Genomic DNA, 9,930 nt, shown 5'->3' on the forward strand with positions numbered 1-9,930 from the left:
TGAGGATATAGCCTCCTATTGTACCTCCTAGGTACAATGGGATTAGTACCTTTTAAGAGTCACCAGAGAGCTTGCTCTCTTTTCTCTGGTCTCTGCTACATGGGGATGTAATGACAAGTGTGTAGTTTTTATCCCAGAAGGAGGCTCTCTTCAGAACTCTACTATGCTGGCACCCTAATCTCAACCTTCCAGTCTCTGGAGCTGTGAGAAATGTTTCTGCTGCTTATAAGCTCCCCAGGATATGATACAACTCACTACATTATTCCTAGTATATGATACCCTATTTTGGTACATTTCTCATGTTCACAACTGGAGAAGGAAATGGCAGCCCACTCCAGTATTCATGCCTAGAGAATCCTGTGGACAGAAGAGCCTGGTGGGCTGCTGTCCATAGCGTCACACAGAGTCAGACACGACACGACTGAAGTGACTTAGCATGCATGCATGCATTGGAGAAGGAATGACAACCCACTCCAGTGGTCTTGCCTGGAGAATTCCAAGGGCAGAGGAGCTTGATGGGCTGCCATCTATGGGGTCGCACAGGGTCAGACACGACTGAAGCGACTTAGAAGCAGCAGCATTGTTCACAACAAGCAAAAAAACTGAACAAGCATTGAAAAATCAACAATTTTTTTTTAGGTCAGTCAGAACATTGAAGCCACATGACAGAAGCCCAGGAGGAGAAGCCCACAACTGGAGCCACTACTTTACAGCAGCATTCCTGTAATTAATGAATTGTAGGCTAAGTTGAGAGTTAAAAATTCTGAGGGGAGGCAGTCTTTGATCAGTTTGTCCTCCAAGAACATGACCAAATTCTCACTGTGAAAATCATGGAAAAATCCCTGCTTCTGGCAGGGAGAAGGGAAAAGTAACTGCTTAAAATATGCCTTTAATTAGGGCAAACCATTTTCTCCTTAACAAGGCCTGACCTCAAGATAAACTGTTAAACCAGAGCCTAACCTGAGAGAAGAGACTCATCCCAGACTCCTCTAAACTTACCATCTCACCTAAGTGTGGCAGGGGAGAACAAAATTGAGCAACACTTATTAAGGTGACATCATAGGCACACATGCTCACTAAAAGACTGAGACTTAATCATAGAATTATAAACACCTCCTTCCTCTCATACCTTATCAACGTATCAATTAACTTCCTATAGAATACCAAGAAACTGAAAGAACTAAAAGCTAAAAGAAGCTAAAATACCAACAGCTGAAAGAACTGCAAGCCTAAGATCTTATTTAAGAAGGAGTCTCTAAGGAAACATAAGGACAACAGAAGAGAGAGACAAAAAGACACTAGAGGGAATTTTAGCCTCTGATGCACAGCTATAACAAACAGTAAACAGAGCCTACCTCATAGCCACATAAAATCAAACCTCACATTAAAAGCTTATTACATCAGTTCCTTTAATTGAATACATAATTTCTTGCTTTAAACAAAAAATTAAAAAGCATGCTAAAAGGAAAGAAAAAGGGTTCAAAAGGCAAAGCATGTTTCAGAACGTGGTTCAGATATGGAAAATATTTTGGACAGAAATTTAAAATAATTATGATTAATATATTAAGAGCTCTGCTGGAAAAAGTGGACAGCATGTAAAAACAGAAGGTTAATGTAAGCAAATGAATGGAAATGATAATAAAGAATAAAGGGAAATGCTAGAAATCAAAATCACTCAGTAAGAATGAAGGTAGTATGTTGAGCATAACAGGGAAAGAATCTGTGATCTCAGTGATGTCAATAGAAACTTGCCACACTGAAAATTAGAAAAAGGATAATAAAAAGAATAAAGGAACACAATTTTGAAGAACTGGGGAACACTTACAAAAGTTAACACATTTTAATGGGAATATCAGAAGGAGAAGAATGAGAGAAAGAAGCAGAAGAAATATAAAACCACCGATCCAGGAAGCTCAGGGAACACCAAGCAGGATAAATATGGGGGGAAAAATCTACACATAGGTATCTTATATTCAAACTACAGAAAAATAAAAGGTAAAGAAGAAATCTTGAACAAAGCTAGAGGAAAAATATATCATAGCTATAGAGGAGTAGGGATAAAAATTACATTGTTCTTCTCTTCAAAAACTATGCATGTGAGAGTGGAGCAAAATATTTAAAGATTTAAATATTAAAAAATCTAGATTTCTATATCCAGTGAAACTGTCCTTCAAAAGTAAATAAGAAATAAAAACTTTCTCAAGTAAACAAAATTGAAGGCATTTTCCACCAGTAAACCTTGTAAAACATGTTATTAGGATTCTTAAGAGAGAAGGAAAATGATATTAGAAAGCTCTACCTGTGTAAGGAAAGGAAGATATGAACAGGAATTATTAAAGGCCAAGTAATGCCTTCCATGTTTCTTATTCTTAATTAGCCAAACAAATAACAATTTGTTAAACTTAATACTAGTACCAGTAGTCTCAGTAATTACAGATTTGTGTAAATGAAGTGAATGGCTGCAATATTATAAAGGGTTGGAGAGATGAATTGGGAATACTCTGTTATAAGGTACCTGCACCACCTGTGAAGTGATACAGTGTTGTCTGAAAGTGGATTTGAATTAGTTGTACATGTATATTTCAAATTCCAGGACAAAGAGTATAAAAATTTTCAAGAAGTATCTCGAGATAGAGAACACAAATCACAAAGTTGGAGAATATATTTGCAAAAGGCATGTCTGATAAAGGACTGTTATCCAAAATATACAAAGAACTCTTAAAACTCAAGAATAAGAAATCAAGAAACCCTATTTAAAAATGGGCAAAAGACCTGTATAGATACCTCACTAAAGGAGACATAAAGATGGCAGATAGCCATATGAAAAGACACTCAACAAATGTATCATAAGGGAATTGTAAATTCAAACTATTCTCAAACTACACTGGACATCTATTAGAATGGCTATAATTCAAAACATTGACAACAAACTCTGGCAAGGATGTCAAGCAACAATAACTCTTCTTCATTACTGAAAGCTTTAGCTTATCTTGGAATCCTGGATGAGCCCCCAGGATGGAAGCTTTATGCTTAGCCCCCATGATGATAGCTTACACCTTGTCTTGGGATCCCGAGCGAGCCCCAAGACGATAGATAAAAACTTATAGTGTTCCACCACATCCGTTGCCTCCGAAGGAGAAGATTTAACTCTGGGACCAAAGACAGTCTCAGTCACTCAGAGCTTTGTGTATTATAAATTTTGTTAAAGTGATAATGGCAGAAAAAAGCTTCTTACATAGACATCAGATGGGGGTAGAAAGATGATCTGCCTTGCTAGTTTTAAGCAGGAAATTATATAATTTTCTGCCAGCTGCTGAGAATAGAAAAAAATATCTCAAGGCTTTTAAAATTTTGCCCAGGCCATTTCCCATAACATACATCCTGGGATGACATTAGCACAAGACTAGCCAGAAGGAAGGGTTAACCCAGAGCTCAAGGCTGTGGACCCAGAACTTCTCCCATAACACACATTCTGAGGTCAAAAAAGGTATGTCCTTGAACAAGACTTACTGCTGCCTACAAGGCCCATGTGTCTAAGGCAAAAGAATGTGAGAAAAAAAGATGTTCACCTCCTCCTAAAAGGGGCCTTAGGCTTGGATACCTTATAAAGTGCCTAAGTTAACCCTCTCCCCACTAGTGGGAATCCAACGTGGTACAACTTTGGAAGATGCTTTGGTAGTTTATTACAAAGCTAAATATACTTCTTTTACTATATAATCCAGCCATTGTGGTGCTTAGTATTTCCCCAGTGGTGCTGAAAAACATATGCTTACTCAAATACTAGCACACAGATGTTTATAATAGCTTTATTCATAATTTCCAAAACTTAGAAGCAACCAAAATGTCCTTCAACAAGAAAAACTGAATATCCAAACTCTGGTATATCCTGACAATGGATTTCGTTCACTGCTTAAAAAGGGGGGGCGGGGGGGAAGGTGCCAAGTCATAAAAAGATATGGAGGGACCCTAAATGCATACTACTAAGTGAAAGAACCCAATAGACTAAATATTGTGTGATTCCAATTATATAAAATTCTGGAAAATGCAAAACTGTGGAAACCATAGAAGAATGAGTGGTTGCCACAGATTGAAGCAGAGGGCTGAATACATGGAGTACGAGGATATTTAGGGAAGTTAAACTATTCTATATAATGTAATGGTGGATACATTTCATTATACATTTGTCAAAACCCACAGGAGATACAACACCAGTAGTGAACCCTAATATAAACTGGACTTTGGTTAATAATAATGTCTGTATGAATTGTAACAATTACACCACTCTGTGCAGATGGAAGCAGGGAATGTTGATGGTGAGGGAGGCGGTATATATGTAGAGGCAGGTAATATATTGGAAATCTTCATATTCAATTGTGCTGTTTACCTAAATGTGCTCTTAAAAAGTCTATAAATTATAAAAAGTTATGAAATCAATAAAAATATGTGTAACTGATATGCAAAGAGAGGAGAGAATAGGGAATAATATAAAATACTAAAAACCAGAGAAAACATAAAAGAGTGGAAGACAAGAGAAAGAATAGGGTAAAAAATGGAAAACAGTCAAAAATGTGGTGACTATTACTTCAACTATATCAACAATAAATTTAAATGTGGGTGACCTAAATACACCAATGAAAAAGAACTATCAAGGGTGGATAATGAAAGCAAGACCCAACTAAATGTTTTCTACAGACAGCCCACTTTTAAGCAGTGGATAAAGATATACCATGCTAACACTAATCATAAGAAAGCTAAAGTAGCTATATTAATTGTTGTAGACATCAACACTCTTCTATTAGTAGTTAATAGTTCCAATAGTCAGAAAATCAGTAAGGCTATAGTTAATATAACTATCTAATTGACATTTGTAGAATACTTCATCTAACAGCAGCAGAATACACATTCTTCTCAAGCTTGTATAGATCACACTCTGGGCCGTTAAAATGTACCTTAACAAATTTAAAGGAATAGATATCAAAGTATGCTCTCAGAACATGGAATAAAGCTAGATATCAATAACACAAAGATAGCTATAAAATTCTAAAGTAGTTTGTGATTAAATACACTTCTGAGTAATACATGGATTAAATCTCATAAGAAATTTTAAAATATTTTTAACTAAATGAAAATATGACCTATCAAAATTTATAGGATAAACCCAGTACAATGTCATGTTTTTTGCTTTAAACTGTTATTTGTATCTTCAAGAAATTAAGAGAAAAACTGTTCTTTAATACTTATCCAATTATTTACATTTCTGGTGCTCTTCATTTGTTTTTTAAAAAATCTGAGTTTTTTTTTTTTCTGGTATCATTTTCTTTCATCTGTATGAACTTCATTTAGCATTTCTTACACTTTAAGCCTGGTATATAGGAGTTCTCTTTGTTTTCCATTATCTGAAAATGTCTGCTTTTAGCTTTCATTGTTTAAGGATACTTCTGCTGGATTGACATTTTTTTCCTTAAAAGATATTGCTACCCTGTTTTCTGCCTGTGGTTTCTGGTGAGAGTTCTTTGGTTATTCACATTATTGCTCCCCTGAGTGTAATATGTCTTGGATATTTTAAATATTTTCTTTTTATTCATGTTTTTGGAAGTTTAACTCTCAAATATCTAGACTTGATTTTCTTCATATTTATCCCATATGAAATTAAATATTGTTTTTGTACATTTCTCTATTTCTAGATTCAAATTTTGCATGTTAGACTTTTGGATGTCATACAGGTCTAGTATTCTATTAATTTTTTTTCAGTGTTTTTTTTCCTACCTCTTCTTTAAATACTTCATTTTCTTTTATTTTTTCCCTCTCCAAAATCACTGATGCTTTGCTTTTCCATTTTGTTCCTGCTATTAAATCCATCCAATGAATTTTTTATTTCTGATTTTGTGTTTTTCGGTTCTAAATTTTCCAATTTGTGCTTTTTCATCATTTCTATTTATATGCTAGAATTTCTTATTTTTTCACTCATCATGAGTATATTGTCCTTTATGTCATTGAATTAGTTATAATGGACACTTTAAAGTTCTTATCAGACAGTTCCAACACTGAGTAATCTTGATACTGGCCTATGTTGGTCATATTTTTCCTTCAGAATGAGTTACATTTTTTTTTGGTTCTTCATATGTTGAGTAATTTTATAATGTATCCTGAACATTTAAAATGTTATTTGTGGAGATTTTAGATTCTGTTAAATTCCTCTGGATGACTTTGTTTTAGTAGGCAATTTAACTTGGTTAGACTCAAACTGAAAACTTACCTTAGTTGCAGATCAGTCAGTTCAGATCAGTCACTTAGTCGTGTCTGACTCTTTGCGACCCCATGGACTGCAGCACACCAGGCTTCCCTGTCCATCACCAACTCCCAGAGCCTACTCAAACTTATGTCCATCACATGGGTGATGCCATCCAACCATCTCATCCTCTGTCGCTCCCTTCTCCTCTTACCTTCAATCTTTCCCAGCATCAGGGTCTTTTCCAATGAGTCAGTTCTTCACATCAGGTAGCCAAAGTATTGGCGTTTCAGCTTCAGCATTAGTCCTTCCAATGAATATTCAGGATTGATTTGCTTTAGGATTGACTGGTTGGATCTTCTTGCAATTTAAGGGACTCTCAAGAGTTTTCTCTAACACCACAATTCAAAAGCATCAATTCTTCAGTTCTCAGCTTTCTTTATAGTCCAACTTTCACATCCATACATGACTACTGGAAAAACCACAGCTCTGACTAGATGGACCTTTGTTGGCAAAGTAATGTCTCTGCTTTTGAATACGCTATCTAGGTTGGTCATATCTTTTCTTCCAAGGAGCAAGTGTCTTTTAATTTCATGGCTGTAGTCACCACCTGCTATGATTTTGGAACCCCTCCAAAATAAAGTCTGTCACTGTTTCCATTGTTTCTCCATCTATTTGCCATGAAGTGATGGGATTGGATGCCATGATCTTAGTTTTCTGAATGTTGAGTTTTAAGCCAACTTAAATCAGACACATCACTTTCTGTGTAATAATCAACATCAATTTTATTTCTTAGTATTCTTAGCATTCATTCTCTAGCAAGTGAATTTTTAGTCTGTAAGACCTGTACAGTTTAAGCTGCTTTATTATTTGTCCCTAAGTCAGACATAAATAATGGATCACACATTCTGGTAATATTCAGCCATGGCTTTATTCTTGTAGCATTTATTTGTGATTAAGAATGTAAATACAGAAAATGGTCCTTTTCAGTGTGATTTTAAGGCTTACATTGGTTGGTGTCTCTTTTCACATATTTAATCTGTTCATTATATAAGCATAAATGTTTCTGGTGACCACTTTTGGAAATGCAGTTTTCACCTGTTGGGCATATGACTGTGTATGTGTTATTAGATATTCGATAATCTCAATTTGGAATCTGTGGGGAGAAAATTCAATCCAAGTTTCAGATCATTCAATAACAATTTCATGAGAATTTATAGAGATTTTAAGATATAATCACATTGTCTTTATCATCATAAAAGCTGTAGAACTTTAGCTCTGAGAAATATTAAGCTTTTTCAAAGCATAGGGTATTAAGCATCTTTTTAAATTTTATGTATCTTATGATGTTTTGACATCTTATGCAGCTTGCTGACCAGGGAGACACTTTGTCTCCTAGGGCTAGCCATTTCTTAGAGATAGCAAAGGGATAGAGCCAGGCCTGGAGCATATCTTTCCTATACAAAATAACCAATCTCTCACACCAACCCAGTATTTTCTCTGCCCTAAATTATCATGAGACCACGTACCAGTCAACTACACACAACTTTATAGCCCATGGCTATAATACTCTATGAAGGAGTGTCCAACAACATTTGAACTTTACAGATAAGGCAAGATCTTATCACCTGTTGAATTTCTTGAGTAGAGTATTGTAAAAAAAAAAAAAAATATGGATAATTCCCCCCTTCCATTGGGGTTTATTCTTTGCTATATAAGTTTCAAGGTCTGGATATAGTTGGGATGACACCATGCAGTATGAAATAGTCTAATTTAGCCAAGATTGCTTCTCTTTCATGGAAACAGGGTGGTGTTTGGGAGGTAAGTCCTTTTTAGAAACTAGACTAAATAACTCTCATAGTATTAATGGTGGTAAACTTCTAAGGGATAATTATACTGCATAAGTATTACTGTGAAAGACGAGTCTAACCAACATTTGAAACCAAAAGCTTGACTTATTGCTTTTCTGTTTCAGCCATCTATTACTGTGTAACAAAAACACCTAAAAGGCTTAAAATAACAACTTATTATGCCTCTATAGATAAGAGTAGGTGATTTTTCTTCTCCACTAGTTAGTATCTATAGCCTCTCATTCAGCTAGCATTTAGCCAGTGATGGGGTTAGGCTGGAAGGTCTGAAAAACTTCACTTGTATGTCCAGCACTGTGGGGTTTCACCCCCAGTAGCTTGAGTTTCTTCACAAATTGGCGATCTCAGACTAGTTGTACTTTTTCCATGTTATTAGCTTTGAGAAGTAAAGTGGAAGCTGCCACACTTCCTAAAGGGGAGGCCTGACACTTCTGTAATATGCTAATAAGCCAAAACAAGTCACAAGACCAATCCAGATTCAAGAAGATGGGGAAATGAATCTGTCTCTTATGCATAGACTAGCATGAGGGAAGGAATTGATACTGTCCATCTTTGACCATCAAACTAACCAAAAGAGGCCTATATTTGTAAATCAGTCAGAGAAAGAAATGATACAAGGTTTGGGGAAATGGGGGATTCAGGGATTTGTAGACTTTCCAAAGCAGGTATGTTGAGGGACTGACTGGCTCTTTCAAAAAGTGTAGTAGTCACTGGAGTAGGCCATAGCTGACTTGCTGAATTTCCAGAGTGTGTCAGAGTAAAAGCTGTTGCTTGACTTTCAGAAATGAGTTTGTCACAACTAGCTGATTTTCATAAGTATGTGCACTAGTGAGAAAATTCTCCGGTTAATTGCTATTAGTGTCTGATCGCTTGTCTCTGATTATCAATTTTGGTGGTTACTAGTTCATGTCTTGGGGCTTATGGCCAACAGTGTCTCAGGTTTTCTTCAACTTGGAGACTAGCAACATTTTACTCTTACCAGAGTATTAGTTTTTAAAAGTATTTTTATTAGTACAGGCTTTATTCTGAAAGCACATTTGCGTCAGTTATTGGACTGTCCCCAGAAAGTACTAATTTTTATTTAATTTTTGATTGAGAGGCCCAAGGAAGTTATACACTGTATTTGTTTTCACATTGAAATGAACACTAAAGAGATTGTTTTCTCTTAAACATATATCAAGATGGTATGCTCATGTAAGAGCTGAATGGAATACTGGTAACAGTAGTTTATCATGGAGTATTCAGAAGTTATATAAGCACAAAGTACACATAAGATGTAAGCAATCACTAAATATACTAGGTGTTCATTAATATTAAGCATCAGATGAATCAAAATGGAAGCTGAACATCATAAAAGTCCATTTTATTAGGAAGGGGAAATAAGATGGCAGGATTTAGATTGGAGCAGCATTTGACAATGGCACCCTACTCCAGTATTCTTGCCTGGAAAATCCCATGGACAGAGGAGCCTGGTGGGCTGCAGTCCATGGGGTCGCTAACAGTCAGGCACGACTGAGCGACTTCACTTTCACTTTTCACTTTCATGCATTGGAGAAGGAATCGGCAACCCACTCCAGTGTTCTTGCCTGGAGAATCCCAGAGACAGAGGAGCCTGGTGGGCTGCCGTCTATGGGGTTGCACAGGGTTGGACACAACTGAAGCAGCTTAGCAGCAGCAGCAGCAGCATTTGACAATTCTATGAAGTATGGGCAATAAAGTAATTTTACTAGTTATGTAGCTGGTGGAGTCGGCTATTCTTTTTGTTGTTGTTCGGTTGCACTATTTAAGTATGACATAAAGATGTATTTTATTATGTGATAGAAAATTAAAAAA

Source organism: Capra hircus, chromosome 28, assembly GCF_001704415.2.
Source record: "Capra hircus breed San Clemente chromosome 28, ASM170441v1, whole genome shotgun sequence".
In the NCBI taxonomy this organism is placed as follows: domain Eukaryota; kingdom Metazoa; phylum Chordata; class Mammalia; order Artiodactyla; family Bovidae; genus Capra; species Capra hircus.